We start from the raw sequence: 27,540 nt of genomic DNA, 5'->3' as shown, positions 1-27,540 counted from the left end.
CGTAATCATACAGTACCCTAATAATCAAGAAGTGCAAGTATTCGCGTTACTGGATTGTGGAGCAAGTGGGATTTTTTTATATGAGAAATGGGCTAAAGAAAAAGGAATCCGTTCTGTCCCTAAAGAGGTACAAGAACCTGTCCTAACAGTTGATGGCTCTCCTTTAATCTCTGGACCAGTGGTCGATACCACTCGTACTCTTTGCTTGCAATTCGAAAGTCATCAGGAATACCTTGCTTTCGACTTGATATTTTCCCCTACTTTGATTTTGGGCATTCCTTGGCTAACATGGCACAATCCATATATTAATTGGGAGACAAAGACTATATCGCTTTCATCCTAATTTCATTTACAACATTGCTATTCAATGGACTCTTATTGGTCCCCTAAGGGTCCCATCTTAACCCCCAAAGAAGCTAGTGATACCATCGTCATGATCCAAGGAGTGTCCAGCTGCTATCAAGAATACTCTGACGTGTTCCAGAAACCTATAAAGCCCATTTTGCCTCCTCATCAGGAATATGACTGTATCATTCCCTTGATACCTGGAGAAGTGGTTCCATTTGGAAGAATGTATTCCTTGTCTGAACAAAAAAAGAAGGTACTTAAAGAATAAATAGATGAAAACATACAGAGTGGTTTGTTTGCTCCCTCTTCTTCACCTGTCAGGGCTCCTCTTTTCTTTGTGCCATAGAAGACTAAGGATCTACACCCCTGTATCGACTTTCGAGAGTTGAATAAGATCACTATCACTCTACCCCCTTATTAAGGATGTCTTAGAAGCAGTCCAAAGAGCCAAGATATTCACCAAGTTGGATCTGTGGAGTGAATATCATCTTTTACGAACTAAGGAAGGTGCCGAATGGAAAATTAGGCCATTTTGAATACTGCGTTATGCCTTTTGGCTTCACCAACGCACCTTCCATATTCCAAAGATTTATGGACTTGGTGTTCTCTGATCTTTTGAACCAAAGTGTCTAAATATATCTAGATGACATTCTGATATATTCTCGTTACCCCGAACAACATACTAAGCATGTTCTTCAGGTTTTAGAAAGACTCTGACAAAACAATCCGTACTGTAAACCTGAAAAATGTGAATTCAACAAGACTAAGGTATAATATCTTTGTTTTCGTATCAATCAAATCGGCATTGCCATGGAGCCAGAAAAGGTACAAGCCATTCTTGACTGGCCCTCTCCTGCTTCTATTAAGGAGACTCAGGGGGTCATTATGATCCCGGCAGTCAGTGTTAATATGGCGGTAAGTACCGCCAACAGACTGGTGGTACTTACCGCCATATTATTACATTGGTGGGTTGGCTGAAGCCAACCCACTAATGTACCACTCCGACCGCCACGGCGGTAACGGCTGCCGCGCTGGAGATATCCATCTCCAGCCCGGCGTCCGCAATTGTGCTGCCTGCGGGATTATGACCCTGCCTACCACCATGGTTTTCGTAGCGTTCATAACGCCATGAAAACCACGGCAGTAGGCCATATCAGTGACAGGGAATTCCTTCCCTGTCACTGATATGGATGTCCCCCCTTATTCTCAAGTTACCCCTCCCAGCCCCCCACATCTCCAACCCCCCATACATTCACGCCCCCTTCACACACACACATGCATACACACACCCCTTCCACATGCTTACATGCATGCATTCTTCCAATCACACACACATCCACACATACTTCAAACATACACGCAGACACGCATTCACATTTCACAACATACACGAACTCACACAGCTGTACATGCACACACGCATTCATCACTCAACCCGCATTCACGCACACACATACATTCCCACTCCCTCCACACGCACAACACCCCCTCCCCGGTCGGAGACCTGACTTATCTGGGTCCAGAGTTCCTTTGGCAGGAGACAGGACGGGGCACTGCTACCGCCCACAGCGCCCGCCAGAAGAACACCGCCAGGCCGTATTATTGGTCATAATACGGCTGGCGGCGGCCTACTGGAGTGGAACTGCTGGTGGTTGCAGTGCCACCTTACCGCCATCCGCCGGCATGGCCACAGCGGGTTTTGCACCCTTCTTGTGGTGGAAATCTGGCTGTAGTCATAATATGGCGGACGGCTGGTAGCCGCGGTGATGGCCTTTTGGTGGCCGTTGCCGTGACGGTAGGTGTTTTTTACCACCATAGTTATAATCAGGGCCTATGTGAACATGCAATACACTACTCTGTGTGATAATTGTGAGGGGCAGGCAAGGCCGCCATTGTACATCAAATGGTATACCGTTACACACTTTAAAGCATATTTTATAACTATCACAGCTTAAAAGCAAACCTCATTCAAGCCTGTTATCAATGGGATCTCATAAAATCATTCAAATATTCCCAGAAGCATATTCCTCTGCCGCAGAAAAATATTTACTTATAATGAGCCACATATTTATCAGAAGCTCTGTAAAACATGTGAATGGTAATTTATAACTTACAGCTATCTGAAAAAATCAATATTGTAGCATCAATATGCAGAAGAAATATCACTCATTATACATTTTGTGAAAGGAGATAAAATAGGAATGACAATAACAATAGAGAAACGTCCATCAGAAAACATTAGCAGGAAAATATGGCAGGCGCTAAAACAGTGTGAATTTCTGTGTCTACTGTGCTTATCAGTTAATGTGTCCATGGAGCTACACATAGTTATCTTGCTTGCCCTTCCTTTTATGTGCCACAGAAGGAATGTCAAACAGTTTATGTTCCACAAAATGCATGGCCTTAATTTACTTCAGCTACAGACTGAAAAACTGTAAAATGTGCTATAAATTGTAGGTGTAGCTAGTATATGTTTGACTCACTGGTTACTAGCCAACAGAATATCTATTACTTACTGTGCCACACAATTCCTGTCCTCTTTCTCATTCTCTCTTCTCTCTTTCCATCCCACCATGGTCCAATAATATATGTCCCTCCTCAGACTTACTCTCAATCTTTCATGCTTAGTCAATACCTGCTCACGTTCTGTCACCCAGTTGCTTTCTCCCACTCATTCATTTGCTACAAGATAGCACGGTCCCTCTAACACCCACTTTCTCTCTCACCTTGACACATGCTCAGACATTCACTTAACTCCCACAATATTTATTTGTTGCTCTAATTTTCCATGTGTCCACTATCTTGCTTAATTACTTTCACTTCCTTTTTCTCTGTCACATGCACTTATTTATACTCACATTCACAAGTTCACTCAATCACTCTCATACTTGTTTCTCTCTGTATCTTACTGTCACCATGCAGATATCAGGAAAGTTCATACATGTGAAGAAGGAAGAGGCACTGTCAAAAGGCATGTTAATGTGCTGTTACAGTAATTATAACTCTACATGATATACAAGGAGTGCATTTCACTGTTTCCACTGCTTTAATGGCACCTTTCAGAATCTGTTTCCAAAAAACACACATTACTTTCGAAAAGTGAAGAAATAACATGCATTTAAAAGAATGAGGGGTGGAATGGCTGGTGGGTGAAACCGAAAAAGCTTGGGTCTTTAGACGATTCAAAAGAGATGTGAAAAGCACTGGTATCCAGAACAAGATTAAAAGCGTGAGCAATGATAAAAGCAACACATAGAATGCTCTATTTTCTTACTTCTGACAAATCAGACTGCCTTTCTAGTTTCTGTTTCATTCTACTTTTCACACAGTTTGGAAAGATCTCTTCATCTCTTCACTTGTTCAGTGATTTATGGCCCAGAAAAAGCTTATGGAATACGCGCTCTTCATGACCTCCTGTGCGCTGATAAACCTCCTTCTGCGCAGTCATACAGGCGCGCAGCTTAGAGGGAACATAGGTTGTGGGCGTCAGGTGCAGAGTGGGCAGGACTCGCGGATCTAGAGTGGTTCCGGAGTCCTTTGTTGGAGTTTCTTTTTGGACAGGGCTGCTGTCCATAGGAGATCTTGGTCCTCTCTATAGTGCAACCAGTCCTATTGAGGCTTTTAAGAGGCTGTTGGTCCTGCACGATGCGTCACCTTTTTGTAGCAGGGATTCAGAAGCTGGAGACAAGCCTGTAGGGCTGGGATCAAGTCATTTGGTGTCTTCAGTCTTCTCTGCTGGGGGCGGCTTAGCAGTCCTTCTTCTTTCTTCTTCTTGAGGTTGCCAGGAATCTGATGAGCTAGATTCAGGGGAGCCCTTAAATCCTGGATTTAGGGATGTTAGAGGGGTCAAAGGGCAGTAGCCAATGGCTACTGTCCTTGAATATGACTACAGCTTATGGGTGGCCCCAGCTGAAGTGGTCACTCCTCCTTGTTGTCCCTAATTTTCCCGCCGGACTTGCTGCCCAAAGTGGGGCTTTGTCCGGGGGCAGGCATCTCCACTAGCTGGAGTGTCCTTGAGCACTGTAACAAGAGGCCTGAGCCTTTGAGGCTCACAGCCAGATGTTACAACTGCTGCAGGGGGAGGTGTGAAGCACCTCCACCCAGTGCAGGCTTTGTTTCTGGCTACAGAGAGCACAAAGGCTCTTACCCCATGTGGTCAGAAACTTGTTTGGAAGTGGCAGGCTGGCACAGACCGATCAGTCCTGCACTAGAAGTTTGGCTAATATATAGGGGGCATCTCTAAATGCACTCTGGGTGCATTTTTCAATAAATCCAACACTGGCATCAGTGTGGGTTTATTGCGCAGAGAAGTTTGATACCATACTTCCCAGTCTTCAATTAGGTCACCATTGAGGTGTGGAGTTCGTAATGACAAACTCACAGCCCATATACTCAGTATGGCCACACTACACTTACTATGTCTAAGAATGGACTTAGAAACTGTAGGGGCATATTGCTCATGCAGCTATGCCCTCACCTGTGGTATAGTGCACCCTGCCTTAGGGCTGTAAGGCCTGCTAGAGGGGTGACCTACCTATGCCATAGGCAGTGGTTTGTGGGCATGGCAACCTGAGTGAGGTGCCATGTCGACTTTGTCTTTCTCTTCCCACCAGTACACACAAGCTGCAATGGCAGTGTGCATGTGCTTAGTGAGGTGCTCCCCAGGGTGGCATAATACATGCTGCTGCCTGTGGGGACCTTCCTTGGCCACAGGGCCCTTGGTACCCAAGGTACCTTTTACAAGGGACTTAACTGTGTGTCAGGGTTGTGGCAATTGTGGAAACAATGGAATAGTTTTTGGGAGAGAACACTAGTGCTGGGGCCTGGTTAGCAGGATCCGAACACACTCTCAGTCAAGTCAGCATCAATATCAGGCAAAAAGCGGGGGTGGTACCCATGCCAACAAGGGCACTTTCCTACACATTCACTTTGGGATTTGGTTGCACAGGTGCTGCCAGTGGTCCTCGAAGAGGCCCGGGCCATACTCTTCCCAGCTATGTCTGATAGAGTGATGCAGCGGAGTTCACACTTCAATCTCTGATGGAAATGACTCACTCTCTGACCAGAGCAGTTTCAAGGAAGACTCAGCAGTGGAGCGCTTCAAGCTAAGCAGAGCAAAAGCCACCTACTTGGGCCTTTCCGTGTCCCCTCACCAACCCCAGTCCACCTTCCACCTTTTGCTCAGTTTATATCCATGGAAGAGGCTTCCAGCTGCATCTTTAACCACGCAGCTACTACAGCATGTAGGATTTCCAAGCTCTGTGTGGCCGACATGCTGTACTCACAGTTCCCATGGGCCAGGCAGCCAGAGATAGGGACAGTTCATGACCCCGCTTGCCAGTCGCAGCCTCCAAACCCCTTTAGTTTGCCCTCTTACCATAATTGACACCCAGTGGGAGGCAGGGTATGCCATCACCTCTCTCACTGGAGCTCTGTAACATCAGACCAATGTGTTCTTCAGATTGTCCAATGAGGCTACTCCATCTCCTACGTGACCTCCCCTCTACCCATACCACCCACTTGCAACAGGTTGCTGGAGGACCACCTTGCTTTGCTCCACCAGGGAGTGATGGCTCTCTTGGCCAAGGCAGCCATAAAGAGGGTGCTGATGCCAGAAGTAGGTCGTGGTTGTTACTCCACTACTTTCTGGAGTCCAAGAACGACGGATGCCTTCGTCCTATCTTAGACCTGTGCCTTTTCAATTTCTACCTCAGACTGGAGAAGTTCAAAATGCTCATGCTTGCTCAAGTCCTGTCTGTCCTGGACCAGGAAGACTGGATGATAGCATTGGATTTGCAGGACACAAACTTCCACACTCCTGTCTTGCATGCCCACAAGCAGTACCTGGGGTTCAGGTTAGGCCACAAGCACTGTCAATTCACCGTTCTCTCTTTTGGTCTTACCAGCGCCCCTCGGGTCTTCACCAAGGTGATGCCAGTGGTTGCAGCTCATCTGCAGAGATTAGGTGTGTCAGTCTTCCCCTATCTCGATGACTGACTGTTGAAGGTGGGCTCGTTGCAGGTGGTCAGCTCCCACATCCAGACTACGGCAGACCTCCTGCACTGACTCCCTCTCACATGCTCCCTTTCATCAGAGCTATTCTGAACTTAGTTTAGTTTCGGGCCTATCCTCCCAAACGGCAAGTCCAGGATATTCAGGCCATCATACCGATGTTTCAGTCTCCATCCTGGATTTTGGTGAGACTGACTCTGAGGCTGCTGGGATGCATGGCCTCCTGAATCCTGCTTGTGGCACATGCTTGCTGGCATACTTGGGCTCTGTAGCGGGACCTGAATTTCCAGTGGGTTCATCATCAGGGGAATCATACCAGGCCGTAGTTTCCAAAGAAAACAACACCAACCCCAACAATGCCACCTACCAGCACGCAGGGGTTCTACTCAGGATTCTCCAGAACCAGTCTGATGCCTAGGGAACCATCTAAAGTGAGGAAACTGTAGTTAAATAGAGACTTTTCCAGAAAAAGTGTTACCAAAGGTAAGTAACTTATTCTCTAAAGGCAGGAGGATCCAATGGGTGGCCTTTAGTAAATGTATAAATCACCTTAATATGCGAGTATTGAGAGTTTTAGACATTAGGCCCTATTATCAAGTCACACAGCTGCTCCAAAAAACATCAATAGTTGTTTGCAGACAGAGATGACATTGTAGTGAGATTGATAAACTGGAGGTTCCAAATGTACTATCCCAAATATATGGGTACAGGATGTTCCTAATGCTGTCACTAATCAGGAGGATAACCCTGGACGTCTGGTAATGGTAAATGGCTGACACAGACAAGTAACTGGGAAGACACTCCTTACAGCATGGTACGTCACTCAAGGTAGTGCCTCGACTGTCTGGATTTCGCCCATCAGACATTTTTGGGTTCCCCACCGTAGGGAGATGTATGGGAGTCGAGCCATACTATAACTTTTAGACAACCTCAAGAAGAGTTTGATCTCAGTAGAGGTCAGTTCTTTAGAAATTTGCAGTTTAGGTATGCCCTTGAGACCGCACGTTTCAGTCAATTTGACCTAGAGCTTAAGATGGAGACTGGAATCAGAGATTTTGGAATTGCATTTTAAAAGGGAAGTTAGGGGCGGGCTGCCATGTTTTAGCCTGTTTTATATTGTAATTTACTGCTGGTAGTTTTATGAAAAACAATAAAAACAATTATAAAAGAAAAAAAATGGCACAATTTGCAACACGGTTACCCATAAGCAACAAAAAAGTATGCAAAATATATAAAGTGTTTGTAAATGCATGAGTAGTGAGATTTTAAAAGAACTTCTCCCCAGTGGTCACTGGGCAAAAGGGTACATGTGTGGCTTATATGTCCTGGAAGTTCATATTCATATTCTCCTACAGGGGATCTCCACTGATAATCATAAGCACTGAAGAGTCCTGCTCACTGGCAGGATTCCGGAGCACCTCTTCCAAAGTTGTGTAACATTTTCACCTTACTTCGGAAAAACCGCTCAGTACATGACGCAAACTTGCAATTTAGTTGCCTATATTGACAATTCCATTAGTTTACTTTAAAAGCTGCAAAGTATCTAAATCCTGAATATCACTAGAAAGTAAGAAAAGTGACATTTTAAAACATCCTTCACAAACCCTTTGTTCCTTTCAAAATGAATAAAGGAGAAGGAGAAAAAAGCAATGGAGTTCTGAAGGCTACAGCTATGCCAGAGTGAAAAAAGGGCACAAAGTTTAAGGGTTCAATTAGGTGGCTGTTACTTAATTATTTTTTTCTGGCTCCTGGTGACTGGATCTTGGAGCACTGGCTCATCCTTTTGAAAGCGTGTTTCATCCCAAATACCTCTCAGAACCTTCTCAAAATTGGTTCATTTAGCATCCTGGAGGAATGAGAGTATTTGTCTGTTTTTCCAGAGAGAAAAGTGTATTTTTTCACAAAATATCTCTTTTTCTGAAATACCCAAGACGTGTCAGAAGAATGGTCACACCAGACCCATACCATATCTAATTCTTACTCCTATATAATCTTACAGCCCAGAAGGTGTTGTCGCTGCAGATCCCTCTCCAGGTGCACTGTGAGAAGCAGCAGGAGTTGCTTTTTGGAGGACAATATGAGGAGCAAGCTGAGGATGCCCCCTCTACAAATGCTCCCAACCCACTCTGTGAAGAACCTTGCAGGAGTAGAAACGACTTTCCTGTTCAGCATCGAGATCAAGAAGGGGTACACTCCCAAGATGCTTGCCATTGATGGGATCATTGACATTAAGACATAATCCGACATTGAGGCCTTCACAACTGCTCGAAGACTTACTTCAGAATCAGACTCTGAGTACTCCAGAGCATATTCACCATCAAGGCCGCCTTCTTCAGTCCTTATAAAGGATTTATCTTTTCTGCTACCATGAAAACCTCCTGCACCTTTGCTTTCACTACCTTTACAACTTATAATCCCTTCCCCTTCGCCTCCCACACCAACACCAGTACATTTATATGGGTCAAATCAAGATGGTCAAGACGTTCTCACTCGTGATGCAGACAGGATTTCACAGCCTGACCTCATGCACCATGGACTTCCTATTCTACATCATCTATGGGGAGACACTCTGCTACAGTGACAGTGCTACAGGGACTGACTCTCCTCAGATGAGGATATTGCTTATTGAAGATGTTAATGTGTTTCAGGAGCTTCTTTTAAGGATCAAACTGAATATCCCTCTGCCAGCTGCAACGTCCACTACATCCATCATTTTCTAGAGATGTTGCAGCAAAGTATGTCTCAAGGAATTTGTTACTATTAGTTCCAAGTCTCATTGAACCTGCCATGAAACTTTTCTTGCCTCCAAGAAACGTATGGCACTTTTGCAATTACAGTGAAAGCAGCAAGCATAACAGCACTATTAGGAAAGTATGACAGGTTGCTCTAGGACTCCCCCCAACTGTTATGGACTGCCGTTCAAGAGACTGGCATGAATATTTCAAGGCAATTATTAGCAAGGGAATAATAGTGTCCATTCAAATCATCAGAGCTGTGGCAGATATATCAGATATATCATACTGCTCATGGATACCGCATTATTTTGGCCTTATGTCTTTCTTCCTGGCTGAGACTCACAGGTCTCAAACCTGAGGCACAGCACAGGATCTTAAAACTTCTATTTTCTGGGAATACATTACTTGGGTCTCATGGTGGTTGAACAATGCCTGAGTTGAAAGCTGAATTAGACACTGTGCAAGGCGTTGGTTGGAATAAAATGGTACATGAGGCATGCTTTATACTTTACTGCCGCTTCAATGGCCGCAAAGTCAACAGAAGTATCGGAGGCAATATCAGTAGAGGCAGCAATCTAGAGGAATAGGAGGTAATCCGCAATCTTCCCCAGCCACTACGTCCATCACTGGTGGCAAACTATGAGTTCCCACTTGCCCCTCTTCCGTTACCCTTTACAGTAGTGGGAAGCATATTGTTTTACCTGAAAACATGGAAATCCAAAACAAGCAACAAATATTGTACAAAATGGGTAGCCTGTGGTTTAGATACTCTTCATCAGCAGTTCCACCAAAAAAGCTATCAGTTAGAAATGGGGTCTCTAGTTGGTAGAGGTATTTACCTTTGTCCAGATAGGGATCACAATCCTAGTCAGGGTAAGTCACACACAATCCAGATTTTCCTATGCCCACCCTCTGGCAGCTTGGCACTGAGCAGTCGGGCTTAACTTAGAAGGCAATGTGTAAAGTACTTGTGCAATAAATCATACAGTAGCTGTAGGAGGCAGGTGTGTAGTGGGTACCTAAGGTACTTACATCTTATACCAGGTCCAGTTATCCCTCATTAGTGCAATGTAGACAGTGTCTAGAAGCCAGGCTCTCTAGGGGTAGTGTTGATGAGCAGCCAAGGCCTAACTAGGAGACATGCAAAGCTCATGCAATACCACTGTAGTCACACAGTACTCACACTCATGAAAGAAAATACTCAGTGTTACAAAAATAAAGGTACTTTATTTTGGTGACACAAATGCCAAAAATACCATAGAGACTATACTCCCTTAGGAGGTAAGTAATACACAAATTATATACACTAATATGTAGAAATAGCTGTAACAACAGTTAGAAAACAGGGCAAATAGTGAAAATCACAATAGTTAGAAATGGGCCTAGAGGGAACACAAACCATCTACTAAGAAAGTGGAATGCGAAAGTTGGTTTCCCACCTAGGCAATTGTAGTGTGTAGAGGGGCGCTGGGAGTATTAGAAAACACCAAAGGTAAGTATTAGAACCAACCCCAGAGTCCAGGAATAAAGGAGTAAATCACAGTAGCTTTCCTAGAACACACCAGAACACAAGAAAGAAGATTATGCAAGAACCAGAAGAGACTGCAAGACACCAACGATGGATTCCTGGACCTGCAGACCTATGGAAGAGGGGGACCAAGTCCAAGAAGCACTGAAGAGTCCAGGGAGAAGGTGCAAAAGAGGAACCATTGGTGAGGAACAACAGTCAGTATTGCACCCAACAAGACAGATGCAGGTTCCTGGTTGGTGCAGAAGTCCCACGCTGGATGAATGAATGCAGTCTGGTTTGCATCGCTGTATTCCGTCAACAAACCTTGGTACACACAAAGCACGTGGTTAGCAGAAAATGACGCTACCCAGGACCAGGAGGGATCTGGTAGACTCTACCCAGAAGGAAGAGTCAGAGGGAGCTCTCAGCAACTCAGAGAGCCCTCAGAAGACCAGGCAGCGCACAAAGGAGTTCCACAGCATGGGGACAAAGAAGGTAGAAAAGGAAGCCTTTGCGGCACTCAACAAAGAGGTCCCACGCCGCCGGAGAACCACTCAGGAAGCTGTGCATCGCGGGAAGGAGTGCTGGGGGCTGGAGCTCCATGGTGCACAAAGAACTTTGTGGAAGGATGCCAACAAATCTTGGCAGCAGCAAAACATGTGGTGCACAGGGGTATTGTCTTGCATGGGGAGACAAGCTCTTACCTCCACCAAAGTTGGACAGTTGGAAGTCAGGACCGTCGGGACGACATCAGTCCACCACCCATGTTTCTGGATCCACACACTTCTTCAGGAGAGGGGACCCACACCACCAGTCATTGCTGCAGAGGGGTGCCTGCTGAAGCAGGGAAGTGACTCCTTCACTTCAAGGGAGATTAGTTTGTTCTTCTGGCGCAAGCTGAAGACGGGGAATCCTCAGAGAATGCATGACCTGGAAACAGCTGCAGTTTCTGGCAGGAGCTCAAGATACAATGTTGCAGAAGTCATCTTTGCTTCTTTGTAGAGTTCCTGGAGGGTCCAGATGCAGTTTCTTCAGTAAGAAGGTGAAGTAAAGGATGCAGAGGATTCCTGCTGGAGTCTTGCAATCCGAATCTGAAGAACCACCCAAGAGAGATACCCTAAATAGCCCTGAAAGGGGGATTGGTCAGCTACACAGGTAAGCACCTATCAGGGAAGGGCTCTGACGTCACCTACTGGCACTGGCCACTCAGATGCTCCTAGAGTTCCCTGCCAGCTTGTAATCCAAGATGCAAAACCCAGGGACTCCCTGAGGAGCTCTGAGCACCACTCCTGGAGTGGTGATGGACAGGGGGGTGGTCAATCCCCTTTCCTTTGTCCAGGTTTGCGCCAGAGCAGGGACTGGGGGTCCCTGAACTGGTGTAGACTGGATTATGCAAGGAGGGCACCATCTGTGCCCTTCAAAGCATTTCCAGAGGCTCTGGGATGCTACCCCTCCCAAGCCTGTGACACCTATTTCCAAAGGGAGAAAGTGTAACACACCTTTCCCAATGGAAATCCTTTGTTCTGCCTTCCTGGGTTTGAGCTGCTTGAGCAGTAGGAGGGTAGAAACCTGTCTGTGAGGTGGCAGCATCTGGGGCTGCCTGCAAAACCTCAAAAGGCTGTAATGGTGGTACTGGGGATCCTCTAAGGAGTCCCCAGAGTTCATACAACCAATGCTTGCAAAAGCCTTGGGGTATGATTCCAACATGTTTGATACCAAACATGGCCATATTCGGAGTTACCATTGTGAAGCTGGACTGGACATAGATGGTGACCTATGTCCAGTGCACTCTTAAAATGCCGTCCACGCACTCACGAAGTCTGAGAAAATGATCCTGGAGGTCATGGGGTCACCTCTGCTAGTGCAGGGATGCCCTCACACACAGGTAATCTGCACCCTGCCTTCAGGGCTGGAAGACCTGCTATAGGTGTGACGTATAAGTGACCTGGTGCAGTGTAAATGGCAGTGAAAGGGTGCATGCACCATTTCACACAGGCTGCAATGGCAGTCCTGTAGAAGCCTTTGCATGGGCTCCCTATGGGCGGCAAAAGAAATGCTGCAGCCCATAGGGATCCCCTGGAACCCAAATGCCCTGGGTACCTAGGTACCATATACTAGGGCCTTAGAAGGGGGCACCAGTGTGCTAATTGTGGGTGAAATACAGAGTTTTGGGAGAGACAGTGTAGGAGTGTGGCCTGGTTTGTAGTGGATACCTTGGGTACTTACACCTTATACGAGGTCCAGTTATCCTTTATTAGGGAAATGTAGTAGATTTCTAGCAGCTTAGGCTGAACTAGGATACATGGAAAGCTCCTGCAATACCACTATAGTTACACAGTACGTATACACAAGTATATACAATACTCAGTGTTTCCAAAAATAAAGATAGTTTATTTTAGTGACACAAGGCTAAAATTATCTTAGAGGCAATACTCCTTCTGGAGGTAAGTATTACACACAATATATACACCAGACACCAAAATAAGGTAAGTACATAGGCATAAGATGCAAACAATAGGAAATGCTATAGAATGCAATAGGAGAAAATGGATCTAGGGGTAATACAAACCATATACTAAGAAAGTGGAATGCGAATCACAAATTCCCCCCTAGACAAGTGTAGTGTGTAGAGAATCGCTGGGAGAGTAAGAAAACCACAAAGGTGAGTAAAATACCCCACCCCAGAACCCAGGAAAGTAGGAGTAAATTACTGCAAGTTTCCTTAGGACACACTACAAGTCGTGATTAGAGTTATTGCAAGAACCAAGCAAGACTGCAAACAACAAATGGTGGATTCCTGGACCTGAAGACCTGTAAAGGCAGGAGACCAAGTCCGGAAGTTGCAGAAGATTCCAGGAATGACAGGAGCCCCTGCCAACCTAGAAAATGGTGCAAAAGAGGAGTCTCCGGTTGGAAGAAGACTGCTGAAGAGCACCAAGGAAGATGACTGTGGGTTCCTGCATGATGCAATGGATGTCCCACATGGAGATGTTTGATGCAGGAAAGTTGCAGTGCTGGATTCGTCCAACAAGCCCTGGTTCAAGCATGGTCGCAATTTGCGTCAGAATGGCACTGCCTGGACCCAGGAGGGACCTGGGGGCCTCAACTTGAACTGAGGAGGCAGAGCAGGCTCCCAACAGTGGTGGGAACCCACAGATGACCAGGCAGCACCCACAGAGGTCCCAGGACCCAGGGACAAAGGAGGTGAAGATTGCGGTTGTGGCAGCACTACAAAAGAAGGTCCCACGCCGGAGAACAACTCCGGCAGCGGAGGATAGAGTACTTGGGACCTGGGCCAGGCTGTACATGAAGGATTCTTGCAAATAGTGCACAGAGGCCTCAGGAGGTGAAGATGACGTGGTGCACAGGAGTACTATCACAAATGCTCTTACCTCCTCCAAATTTGGACAGCGGGACCTTAGGACAGTCTGTGTCGAAGGGGTCCACCACCTGTGTTCCAAGGAGCACGCTCGTCGCCAGGAGAGGAGTCCAAGAGAACTGGTCATCGTCATGAAAGGTGCCTGCAGGAGCAAGGAAGTGACTCAGTCACTCCACTGGAGATTTCTTTGGTCCTTCTGGTGCAGGATGAAGACAGGGTGTCCCCAGAGCGTGCACACCATGGAAACTGTTGAAGTTGCTGGCTGGAGCTGAAGTTACAAAGGAAAAGTAGTCCTTCTGGATACTTTGTTGCAGTTACAGTGGTTCCTGGAGCAGTCTGCAGTCGCTTCGAGGTCAGAGGATGAAGTAGTAGTTGCAAAGGATTCCTGATGGAAACTTGCAAGCAGAATCTGAAGAGAAACCCACAGGAGAGATCCTAAATAGCCCTGAGAGGGGGATTGGCTACCTTATCAGGTATGGACCTATCAGGAGGGGTGTCTGACGTCACCTGCTGGCACTGGCCACTCAGAGGCCTCCAGAGTGTCCCCACACCTTTGAAAACACACTGGAGGAGCTCTGGGCACCACCCCTGGGGCGGTGATGGACAGGGGAGTAGTCACTCCCCTTTCCTTTGTCCAGTTTTGCGCCAGAGCAGGGACTGGGGGTCCCTCAACCTGTGTGGAATGGATTATGCAAGGAGGGCACCATCTGTGCCCTTCAAAGCATTTCCAGGGGCTTTGGGAGGCTACCCCTCCCAAGCCTGAAACACCTATTTCTAAAGGGAGAGGGTGTAACCCCCCTTTCCTAAAGGAAATGCATTGTTCTGCCTTCCTGGGATTGAGCTGCTCAAGCCCCAGGAGGGCAGAAGCCTGTCTGTGAGGTGGTAGCAGCTGGGGCTGCAGTGAAAAATTCAGAAGGGTGGTATGGCAGTACTAGGGGGCCATGGTGGAGCCCCCAGAGTGCATGGGATTGTGCAACCAATACTGGAATCAGTATTGGGGTACAATTCCCAGTTGTTAGACACCTCACACAGCCATATTCGGAGTTACCACTGTGAAGCTATATATAGGTATTGATCTATATATAGTGCATACTTATAATGGCGTCCCTGCACTCATGAAGTCCGGGTAAATGGGCCTGGACGATGTGGGGGCACCTCTGCTAGTGCAGGGGTGCCCTCACACACAGGTACTATGCACCTAGCCTTCAGGTCCTGGAGGTTAGACATATGGGTGACTTATAAGTGACCTGTTGCAGTGAAAATGGCTTTAATGGCAGTCCTGAAGAAGTGTTTGTATGAGCTCCTTATGGGTACCTAGGTACCATATATGGGGACTTATAAGGGTGGTTCAGTATGCTAATTTGGAGTGGAATACTGGGTTACCAGTATGTAAGTACAAAGTTGGAACCAGAGAGAGCATAAGCACTGGAGTTCTGATTAGCAGGACTCCAGTGACACAGTCAAGCATACTGACAAGAACAGTGAAACAGACTGACATGTAGGGCACAAACTATAAGCACTGGGGTCCTGACTAACAGGATCCCAGTGATACAGTCAAAACACAATGACAAACAGGCCAGAAATGGGGGTAACCATGCTAGAAAAGGCTACTTTCTCACACTAGAGGAGGAGTACTCCCCCTTTGCCTGTGACTGTGCTTTGCTGGGTTGGCCTGCAGTTGCTGCTTATACATGAAAGAGGACAAGGACTGGGCTTTGTGGTATATTCCTGCTTGTGATGAATCTCCAAGGGCTTGGATTGTGCTTGCCCCCTGTTTTGAGGTCTCAGGGCCATCAAAGACTTCCTCTGCCAGCACCTGGATTCTCTGCTGAGACTACTGCCCTGCCAAGTGGTTCCCCATCCAGTCCCTGGGCCCTTGAAAGGTGAAGTTGGCAGAACAATGACTGAAATCCACACACAGAACACAGTGCAGGGAAAATTTCAATGCACCACCTGCAATGTGGCTAAAAAACGACACACCAACCGCTTCGTGGCTAAAATCGCAGCTGGGAGATTGCCGCATTGCACCTGGAGAAACGATGCAACACATGCTTCTGGCTGCTGATAATGATGCAAACCCCACGAAGCACGGTTTTCCATCACCATGCAGCTGAATTTCACATGCATCATCGCTGGGCATCAAAAATCAGTGCAAGCCTGCGTGGATCCGAAGTGCCCTGTCCTGAAATTGATGCATTGCTCTCTTGCGGCAGAGAAAAATGACGCACCACCTACCCAACTGGAGAAGAATCGACGCACGGCCTCACTTGCGAGTAAGGAATCAACCCATTGCTGACTTTTCTGACGCATGCTCACCCGTGCTGCTTTACTTTTTGCGCAAACCAGGTACTTTGTGTAACAACAAAGTTTCCATTGTTTTCTATGGAGTAAGACTCTTAGGCCCTTATTTATACTTTTTTAGCGCCACATTTGCGCCGCTTTTTGATGCAAAAGCGACACAAACTTACAAAATACAATTGTATTTTGTAAGTTTGCTCCGCTTTTGCGTCAAAAGACTGACGCAAATGCGGCGCTAAAAAAGTACAAATAAGGGCCTTAGGCCCTCATTTTGACCCTGGCGGTCTGTTGACTGCCAGGGTTGATGTGGCGGTATCACCGCCAAAAGGCTGGTGGTGTGTACGTCACATTATGAGTGTGGTGTGTTGGCCGCTGCAACCTGACACATCTCCACTCATACCGCTAAGGCGGTTTGAACTGCCAGGTTGGAGATGTTCATCTCCAACCTGGCGGTCCACAGAAGACCACTGGCGGCATTATGAGCCAGCCTACTGCCATGGTTTCTGCAGCGGTAGCACTGACATGAAAACCATGGCGGTAGGGATCCTGGTGACAGGGAACCTCTTCCCTGTCACTGGTAGATGGCTCCCTCACCTCCCCCAGCAAGCACCTGACCCTCTCAGCCCCTACAATCACAGCGCCCCGCACCACCAGCAATCACCTGAACACAGTCACAGCACCCCCAGATTCCCACAGCAATCACCTGAATCCCCCCTCCCCGCATACATGTACACCCACACGCACCACGCATACACCCATTCACCTCCACTTCCATACACACATTCACTCACAAACATCCATACATGCATCCACTCACACGCATTCAGACATGCATACACACTGACATGCAGACACGCACTCACTGCAACATTTATACACGCATTCACTCACATGCATACAACCACACATACACCAGAACACTCACAGATGCATTCACACATGCACACACACATTCATACACACAGGCAGACACCACACACACCACCCCCTCCTTTGTCGGATGCCTGACTTACCTTGTCCGGCGAGGAGGTCGTTGGGAAGGGAACAGGAAGGGGCGCTGCTACCACCGGCAGGGCACCACCAGGCTGTATTAATAGTCATAATACAGCTGGCGCCATCCTTCTGGCAGGGCGGTGCATGTGGTAGCACCGCCCAGGCACCTCTGACCACCAGCATGGATACTGACGGATTTCCACCCAAAGTGTGGCTGAAATCTGGCAGTACCTATAATATGGCGGGCGGAAGACCGCCAGCACTGGCTGTCTTCTGGCGTCAGTGGCTTTGGCAGTCATTAGAAAAGACGGTCGAAGTCATAATGAGCGCCTTATTCTTTTGAAAATTCATATCTTGACTTGTGTATGTTGGATTTTGTCATTTTGGTCTTGTTTGATTTAGATAAATATCACATATAGTTCTAAACTAATGTGGTGTCCATTTTATAGTATTTTCACTGTTTAAATGTGTGTGTTGGTGCAAATACTTTACACATTGCCTTTGAAATAAGCCTGACTGCTTGTGCCAAGCTACCAAGGGGGTGAGCAGGGGTTATCTTCAGTGTGTATCATCATTGCCCTGACTAGAATGAGGGCCCCTGCTTGGACAGAGTGCAAACTGACTGCCAACCAGAGACCTCATTTCTAACAGGCAGTAAAGCACAGATGGTTTTAAATGCAGAGAAATGCTCAGTTTCTAAAAGTGGCATTTCTATAATAGTAATATATGATCCAACCTCACTAATAAGCAGGCTTTTCTATTACCATTCTGACCGTACTAAATATGACCTGGTTACCCTTTTCAGATCAGAATCTACCACTCAAAAAGTATATGAGGGCATTCCTAGTGATAGTCTATGAAAGGAGCAGGCCTCACAGTAGTGGGAAACAAATTTAGGCTTTTTTCACTACTGGGACATATAAAACACATATGTACATGTCCTGCCTTTTACATACATAACACCCTGCCCTATGGGTTACCTAGTGCCTAACTTAGGGGTGACTTATATGTAGAAAAAGGGGAGTGAAGCTGCCCACAGAGGCCTTGCAATGGCAGGCTTGAGACATGGTTAATGGGCTACTGATGTGAGTGACACAATCAGTGCTGCAGGCCCACTAGTAGCATTTAAATCTGATAGATTCCTTACCTTAGATTTTCCTGGTATCAGCTTGGAATCCAGAATGTTTGCCAAGCAATACCCTTGCACGTGCCTTTGGGTGGCATTGTTCGTATCCCTGTGCCATTGTTGAGCCATTTGTGACCTCATGGTTGCCTGAAATTAATCAATCAATCAGAGTATATATAGTGCAGCTACTCACCCGTTAGGGTCTCAAGCGCCTTATTCTATTGTTCTGTTTATTCTCTTATAAGGGCACCACTCATGCTTGCATACATCAGTTATTTTCCTTCCGCGCCAGTTAGCGAAGATCTGGAATCAAGCTACCCTGTATTTTTTGACAGGCCTTTTTCAACCTTTTTGTTGAAGATTTTTTCAAGTCTGTGCAAGAATGTCATATAGGAAGACGGGGTTCAAGCTGCCACTGTGCCATTTGTTTGATGGACCCCCATAAGTTATCTCTCTGGTGTTTAGACTGAGTCCACAACTCGAAGTTGTGTTCTGACTGCTGGGACATGGCTCTGAAAGCTTAAAGGGAGCAGACTCAAGATGTCAAACAAGTGAATTCACAAAGAACAATTCAGAAGATTAGCATTGCATCATATCTAACCCCAAACTTCATCATGGTGTTGGCTATGCTCCATAGGCCTTATATTTATTATGTACCGATAGGAAGTGCTTACTTTGTAAAAGAAAAAGTGCCCGTGCCAAATCTCAACTCAGGAGCCCATAGCCGGTGCAATTAAATGTCACAGCATCGTATACAAGAGCTAGGAGTCTTAAATCTACATCATGCCTCCTAACTCTTCTACCCGTCACTCCATGCCCCTTTTGCTCACTATTGCCGGTTCCTGCTTTTCCCTTTGTGCAGGAGGCTGGCTGTCTATGTAGTGCACAAAACAAGGTACACTGTGTAGGGGGTCCAGGCAACCACACATTGGTTTCCAGAGGCAAAATGTAGATCACCTAATGCTCTAATTTTTTAGGTAGCTTGGCCGAACAGTTAGGCTAATCTTGGAAAAGTGCTAAGCATTTGTTGTACTCACAGTATCAATCATGCATATCACACTCAAGGAATAACTTGAGACCCATTTTATTAAAAAAACTTCAGATTTTTATATAATTTTTAAGACCAAGCTGGTCAAGATACGTTAGGTACTTTTTGAGTTATGATTTTTCAAAGTTTTAATAATGTTAGTCTTTCTGTGCGTAATTACGCACCATAGGAATCAATAGGCAGTCACTTTTAAACGTACAATTGGACTACTACTTTCTTCTTTTGCAGGATGGTTGAAGCAGTCGGTGGGCATATTGTGCCAGCTAGAGAGCCTTGGGTGTCTCATGGTTATGGCGGGAGCAGAGCTGGAAAGTCTCTTGGCACAGGCACAGGGCCACTTTGAGAGGCCACCTAGAAAAGGAGATGTTTTGAAAATTTAAAGGTGGTGCCTTGGGCTCCCCTGGGCTGTTGAGGTCTCAAGGGCTTAGGGACCAGTAGAACACAGTGGTTCATTGCAGGGCGTGGGCGCGGCAGGATGTAGGGCGAGATGGAGATCCAGGAGCTGTACGCAAGGCAGCCCTTTGGAGCTGGAGGTAAGTTTCTTTGAGGGTGGCTGTTAGAAATGGAGGTTCTGGTTGGCTAGGGTATGCACCTAAGCCAGGCAGAACCCACCCACTTTAGTCAGGGCAAGGGAGTTACACGTCCAAGATAACCCCTGCTCACCCCCTTGGTAGCTTGGCACGAGCAGTCAAGCCTAACCCGGAGGCAATGTGTAAAGCGTTTGCACAGCACATGTCACGTAACATGTACACCACAAAGTAAACACAACACTGAGCTATGTAAAAATAAACTGTATTGCACAAAACATAATTAGACCAAACATTACATGTCAGAAATACCCTGGTACCTTAGCAGTTGTCAGAACGTTACACGGGTTACTAATACTCTTCATGAATAAGCAGTTGTCACAGAACATGTAAGTACTCAGGATTCTGCAACATAAGCAGTAGTCAGGAATCATAGTAAAGAAACATATGGACTTGTCATAAACACACCTAAAATATCCATAAAAGGAACATTAGAGAACATATGGCATATATCTGCATGTCACACCCGTAAAAGGACCATCAGCACACATATGTAAGATCATAAAAGTAGGCAGGTACATATAAACCAATAATGTCCATCCCAGGTCCATCAGAAATAGAGTACCTGTTTTATGATGAGTGGGCACTCCTAGTGCCAAGGAGATGAATGTGGGGCCCCCCGAACTCCTGTGCGTGAAACAGGGGCCACGTGTTGCTCCTAGGGGAGAGGGGTGGTCTGCACCCCCTCTATTATTTATAACGGGCCCCTCCCGGCCCAACAGTGGGGGCAAGATGGCCCGAACAAAGCACCAAGGGCCACACTGGGGGCCGAAACAGGGGAGCTACGGTGTGAGGTGCCTCTGTCAATGCTTCCACCCCGCCCATGATCTCCAACCAAAGAAATTAGGGCTTAAAGGGGCCAAGGGGAGCCTCCGATGAGGCTTCCTTTTCACCACAGGGTCTCTGGTGGGGCGGGAAGCCTCAGACGTGGCTTCCTTCCCCACCCGACGTCGCCTTCTTCACTTTTGGCCTGCTCGGGCCGCGGCGGTGTGCAGGCACGAAAGCGGGTACCTGCTTGTGCTCCAGGGGCACTTCTTACAGCTGGCTTCACCCCGGGGTCATGGTTGGAGCACGCTCGCTCCTTTATTTACTTTGTTTGTGCCCTGGGGGCACTTGCTGAAATGCAAAGGTGACATGCTTGTGAGAAGGAACACCCTGCTGTGGCGGTGATTTCAATCATTTGGCAATGATGCACATTTCAAAGCGGAGGGGGAATCCTGTAGAGCCTGGGTCGTGGTTGGTGAACAGTCACAGCGTCGCGCTTCCCAAAACGCCAGGAGGACAAAGGAAAAGTGCTCCATAAGCGCTTTATGAAGAGATGCAGCATTCCTCGTGCTGTAGATGATTACATGGTTTAGGGACCACGGCACCTGGAGACAAGAAAGAGGGGAAGAACAGGGCTAGCAGGCCCAGCAACAGGCCAGCACAAGGGATGTAGATGGTGGCAGTTCCTCCTAGTCACCAGGCAGGTCACAGGTCAGCACAGCAGCAACAGTCCAAGGTGGGTCCTGGTGAGTCCATTCAGCAGCGTCCTGTGTCCAGTTTCAAGTAAGTCTCTGATGTCCCAAGAATGTCAACATTTTGGGGAAAATTCCCCTGTACTTATATTCAGTTTACAGTGTGTTTTGCAATGAGGAGGAGAGGGGGTTTCAACCAGTTACAACTGGTTCTGGTAGTGCCCTCTTCTTTCCTCCAGCACAGGCTCCAAACATCAGTGGGGGGTAAACGTCCCAATTGTGTGATTCCAGGGCATAGCCTTTACAAATGCAGGTGTGCCCCGCCTCTCTCTTCACTCCGCCCAGGAAGACTATTCAGTATGTAGATGCACCTCTTTGACACCTCCATCCTCCCTGTGTACGGGCTGTCTGAAAAGTATGCACAAAGCTCAACTGTCACTCTGCCCAGATGTGGATTGCAGTCAAGCTGCAAAACACCATAGTCATAAGCACAAATAAATGTTCACTTTCTAGAAGTGGCATTTCTGTAATAGTAATAAAAAATACACCTACACCAGTAAGCAGCATTTTTTACCACCATTACAACCATACAAAACATGCCCACGCTACTCCTCCTAAATTAGATAATACCCCTTACACCTAAGGCAGGGCATTTACAATGCAATCCTATGAGAAGACAGCACTCACAGCAGTGAGAAACCAAATAGGCTGTTTCTCACTACCAGGACAAGCCATATTACTAGGCACATGTCCTGCCTTCTACATACATGGCACCCTGCCCATAGGGCTAACTAGGGCGTACCTTAGGGGTGACTTATATGTAGTAAAAGGGGAGTTCTGGGCCTGGCAAGTAAATTTAGATGCCAGGTCCCTGTGGCAGAAAACTGCGCACACAGGCCCTGCACTAGCAGATCTGAGACAGGTTTGAAAGGCTACTTCAGTGGGTGGCGCAAGCAGCGCTGCGGCCCACTAGTAGCATTTAATTTACGGGCCCTGGGTATAGGGATACCACTTTACAAGGGACTTATAGGTAAATTAAATATGCCAATTAGTTATAAGCCAATCATACCAAGTTTACAAGGGAGAGCACATGCACTTTAGCACTGATTAGCAGTAAAAAAGTGCTCAGAGTCATAGCATCAGCCAATAAGGGTCAGAAAAATAAGGAGAAAAAAGACAAAAAGTCTGTGAAATGACCCTGTAAAAGGGCCTAGACCAACAGTGACTCACAGCACAATGGTGGCACTCTGGCGAGAGGTCCACGGTGTTCCTGAAGTCCCTTAAATGGGGCTTCCTTCTGGTCCAGTTGCAGCTCTGGGGAAGCTGGTTTTCTTGGAGTCCGACATGCACTGGCCAGTACCTGGGGTATTGACCCTACTCGGCCACTGGAGAGTGCAGTGCCACCAGTATTGGCACACTTGTAGATCTCATCCGAGCTGTCTTCAGTGTGTCGTCGGGTCTGGCTGCGACTTCCGGTTGCGGAGATTTCGGCCAGTTAGTGAAGTGACCGTCACTGGTTTGCTGGTTCTTGCTTTGTTGTTGAGTGGTTTCTCCACTCAGAAGGGAGATCTGGGGCAATTTGTGAGGCCTGGAGGTCACCTGGGTTTTTGGGGGTCAGTCCAGTGTCCTGCTCCTCTGCAGCTACGATTTGTGGGTCCTGGGTGCAGCAGGCAGGGTTTGGAGCCTTTTCTTGATGCAGCAGGTCCACAGTTCTCTTGCATTGGATCTTTTTAGGTGCTGGTCTTCTTTGTCCATTCGAATCTGATTTTTTGGTCTAGGAATGCCCACTAATTACTGAATTTAGGGCCAGATGTAGCAAAGGTTTAGCGAGTAACAAACGGCGAAAATCGCCGTTTGCGAGTCGCTAAAGCCACTTTGCCATGTAGAAATGCATTTTGCGAGTCGGAACCGACTCGCAAAATGCCATTCCGACTCGCAAATAGGAAGGGGTGTTCCCTTCCTATTTGCGACTCGCAATGGTATGCATTTTCATTTGCGATTGCGGTCGCAAATGAAAGCGCAGTTACCATCCACTTGAAGTGGATGGTAACCCAGGCGCAAACGTGAAGGGGTCCCCATGGGACCCCTTCCCCTTTGTGTCTGGCAATAAAAATAATTTTTCAGGGCAGGCAGTGGTCCAATGGACCACTACCTGCCCTGAAAAATACAGAAACTAAAGGTTTCGGTTTTTTTTTTCAAATTGCAGCTCGTTTTCCTTTAAGGAAAACGGGTTGCACTTTGAAAAAAAAAAGACTGCTTTATTTAAAAGCAGTCACGGACATGGTGGTCTGCTGTTCCCAGCAGGCCACCATCCCCTTGAGTGCCCTGAATCGCTATGGGGTCGCAAATTGCGACCCACCTCATTATTATTAATGAGGTGGGTCTTTGCAGCCCCATAGCGACTCGCAGAAGGTGTCTGAGACACCTTTCTGCATTCCAAATTGCGAGTTGCAATTTGCGAGTCGCTGGGACTCGCAAATTGCAACTCGCAATTTGGAACCTTGCTACATCTGGCCCTTAGTGGGTGTTTTAGGGGAAACCTGGAAGTGTCCAATGGGACACTTACCTATGGGTGGCTCCACCTACTTTAGTGACCACTACCTGTGGCAAGGGTCACGTCCCTAAAACTGAATGGCTATTTTCCTTCCATCCAAGATGGAGAGAAATGAAATAGAGGGTCCACCTTGCAGGGAACACCTTAGGGGTGGTGCATGCCAGGTGAGGCCACTCCCTCTACCTCCTGCTTTTGCAACGGGGAGGCCATCTGCTGCTAGCAGCAGGCCTGGGGATTGCGTTTCAAGGGCAGTAGCCATTTGAAGATTACTGCCAGGGCAGTGAACATTCCTGAGGGAAGGGGTGTTATCTCCTCCACCCAGGAAGGGTATTGTTTTACAAACCAGAGGGACGGGTCTCTCCCCCTATGTTTGTATATTGGCTGTCTGGAGGTGACAGGTTAGTTATCTTTTGCAGGGGGCACCGCTAAGGTGACTCCTGGGTAGCAGTTTGGATTTATCATTCTGAGTTGTTTGATACCAAACAACCCAGGGTTCAGAGTAGCCATTATGTGGATGGGACACTTGTGTTGACCAGTGTCCAGTACAAATATTAAAATGGCTGCTCTGTTCACTCACTATGTCCCAGGTTTGGCAGGGACAAACTGGGGCCATATTGCTCATGCAGCTATGCCCTCACATATAATATGGTGTACCCTGCCTTAGGGCTGTAAGGCCTAATAGAGGTGTGTCTTACCCATAGTAAATGCAGTGTATGGTGGACAGGGCACACAGGTAGTGTGCCATGCCACGTTTGTGGTTTAGGTTTGCACTAGGATAGCCAGCCTGCAATGGCAGGGCTAGGTGCATTTGGATGTATGGCCCTAGAGGGTGGCACAATAAGTTCTGCTGGGCCTACCCTTAGTACCCCATGCACTGGGTATCTAAGTACCTTTTACTAGGGACTTATAGAGGTAGCTAAAGATGTATTCAATTATCTTTACAATGTTTTTAGAGAACGAACACTGGCACTGGGAATCTGGGTAGCAGGATCCCAGTGTACTCCAGTCCAAACTGCATTCAGAAACCAGGCAAAATGTGTGTGTGTGGGGGGGGGTTACTGCAACAAGGTGCACGTTTCCCAGGTTTTGCTGCCTTTCTCTTCCTCCGTCTTTAAAATCTGTATGTTTTTTCTTCTCTTGTGCTCAAGAAATATCTTATGTGAAGTGCCCGTTCATACAAATAGGTGCTGGTGCTGCCTCCCACCAACATCTACCAGCTCAAATTAATTAATCACTTCTGATTGCCAAATAACAATTACTTTTTCAGAAATTTAGAGTGGGAAACCAACATTACAAGTACAAAGTCCTTGCTTTTGGCCTAAAATCTGCAGCCAAGACCTTTTAAAAATGTACAGCAGTCATTGCAGTACCTCTTAGGTAGTTTAAGATCTAATCTACCCCCATCCTGATGAGATGCTGATCAATGCATCAGCAAGTGTGCCATCATTACCAGATTACAATCACTACTGTCAAACGATTGAGCCTTGAGATCAATAAAAAAAAAATCTATCTCAGTTTAATCGCTACACTATCTGGGAGCAGTTTCTTAGACAACAATATAAAAGGTGGTTCATTTCAAAGAGAGACGGTTATCTGTCTTTCTGATTTATCTCAATCTGAAGAAAACAGCCCATGGAAAAGCACTTTGGCCCAGATGTGAGAAAAGTGGCGCTTCACATTATGAAGCACCACTTTTCTTGCTCCCCCCCCCAACGCCACCATGTGCGCCCCGTATTTAAGATACGGTGCACCAGGGCAGTATTAGGAACAATAGCGTCAACATTTCTTATGCTATTGAGGCGCTTTGCTCCACTAGCGTAAAAAAATCTGATGCTAGTGGAGCTAAGTGCAAGGAAGCTGATTGATTCCAATGGGTGCATCCTTTTAATGTCTACTTTCAGCAGACGTTAAAAATGATGTGAAAAATGGTGCAGTGAAATCTTGTAGATTTTATTGTGCCATTTTTGCGGGCCTCCTTGTGCCAGAAAGCTCCCTTTGCATACATTTTGCATGCGCATGCATAATGTGGTGCAAAATGTCACAAAATGGCCCTATGCATGCATTGCACCACTTTGTAGATATGGTGCGGCGTATTTGGCGATCTAACATCACATTAGCTTCAGAAAAATGACGCTAGTGGGACATTAGATGGCTCCTGGCCCTCCTTAAATTTGGGCCTTTGTCTCTTGTGAAGTAGACATAACACATCAGCCTACTGGAGTTGAAGGCGGTATACTTAGCACTAACTGCTTCCCTCCTTCCTTCAGTATTGTCTCCTTGATTGTGCAGAAGGACAAAACAACAACCATGCTATTGCTGACTTGAGGATGAGAATGATTCTTATAGGACACACAGAGTCCTCGTCAGTCATGGTTCATGGACCTTCTCCACGTATCAGAAGAACCACACAATATGCTGCCAAACTGATTAGACCTTCTGCACAAGTTTAGGAATGAGATTCTGTACCCCAACCTTTTAACTTTGAACTTAGTAACCTGTCTCCTGAGCTTATACAATATGTCCACTTGAATCCTTCTCAGGAATGCATGGATGTTTTGTAGGAAGCTAGAGAACCATCTATAAGTTTTTTCTACTCCTTTAAGTGGAAGGTTCTGCATCTAGTGTGCATAGAACAATTTTCACCAACCACCTGCTAAAAAGCAGTGCTTCAATATCGTCTTCATTTGGCCTAAGCAAAGCTGCAATTTTCTGCTATTAAAGTCCACCTTTCAGCAGTCACTACATACAAAAAATGTCCTTCACAAATTTCCTTTTTAAAAATTCCTGAATTTAAGGATTATTTTGAGCATTCCTTAGTGCATTAAGAAATATTTCACCCTGTATGAAGGCCTTCTCCCTGATAGGAATGGAAGATTGTTCTTTCACATCGCATGATCCCTCCTTTTGAACCTTTACACAAGGTTTCCTTACAGCACCTTTTTGGAAGGCGGCTTTCCTGCTTGTGATAACATCTGCATGCAGTGTTAGCAAGATACAGGATCTCTGTACCTATGAACATTACATGACATTTCATAGTAATACAATAGTAGAACTCACCCCAAATTCCTCCCTAAGGTTGTTTTGGATTTTCATGTTAATTAAATCATTGCTTTACCAATATTTCATGAGAATCCCTCTTTTCCGACAGAGAAGTCTTTCCACACACTTGATGTGAGAAGAGTGGTAATGTTTTATCTAGCTAAGACCAAAGGCTTAAGAAAGTCCAAGTGGCTATTTGTCAACTATAGTCTATTGCTAACATGGTTTGTCATATTGAAACAATTGCCGTCTAGATGAATAGTTTATTGCATTGTTTTGTGCTATCAAAAAGCTAACAAAGCTTTAGGCCAGTGGATCCCAACCTGTGGTCGGGGGACCCCTCGGGGTCCGCAAAGCCTCTTCAGGGGGTCCGCGACGGCTTAGAAAATTAAATAATATACTTAGTGGGGGGTCCCTGGATTCCAAAAATGATTCAGTGGAGGTCCCTGAGTTC

The 27,540-nt window shown here is 46.5% G+C and overlaps 1 protein-coding gene across 2 annotated transcripts in view; it reads left to right on the top strand.

The window, feature by feature from the left end:
* LOC138274931 (uncharacterized) overlaps positions 1–27,540 on the top strand; it is a 779,592-nt gene that overhangs the window by 660,319 nt on the left and 91,733 nt on the right. The gene's annotated exons all lie outside the window — the stretch shown is intronic.

The sequence above is a fragment of the Pleurodeles waltl genome, chromosome 2_2, assembly GCF_031143425.1.
Source record: "Pleurodeles waltl isolate 20211129_DDA chromosome 2_2, aPleWal1.hap1.20221129, whole genome shotgun sequence".
Lineage (NCBI taxonomy): Eukaryota > Metazoa > Chordata > Amphibia > Caudata > Salamandridae > Pleurodeles > Pleurodeles waltl.
Note: the sequence above shows the minus strand (reverse complement) of the source record. Positions and strands in the feature narration are given on the sequence as shown.